Genomic DNA, 237 nt, shown 5'->3' on the forward strand with positions numbered 1-237 from the left:
GAAAGAGATTACCTGAGTTCACTGTCTCTGTGGCTTAAGTGAAGCCAATGGCAGCTTGGGGAGAGGGCCCAGCTCCTGCTGGGACTGCCAAGGAGCCTAAGAGGAGCAGTGTGTTTGTGCAGGGTTCAAACCAACACCCCCACGGAAGGTATTAATTAAAAAATGTATTGAATCTCCAAAACAGAAATAATTTCCTAAATAACACACAAATATGGACACACACACATGCACACATTA

Source organism: Chaetura pelagica, unplaced genomic scaffold, assembly GCF_000747805.2.
Source record: "Chaetura pelagica isolate M959 unplaced genomic scaffold, ChaPel_1.0 scaffold283, whole genome shotgun sequence".
Lineage (NCBI taxonomy): Eukaryota > Metazoa > Chordata > Aves > Apodiformes > Apodidae > Chaetura > Chaetura pelagica.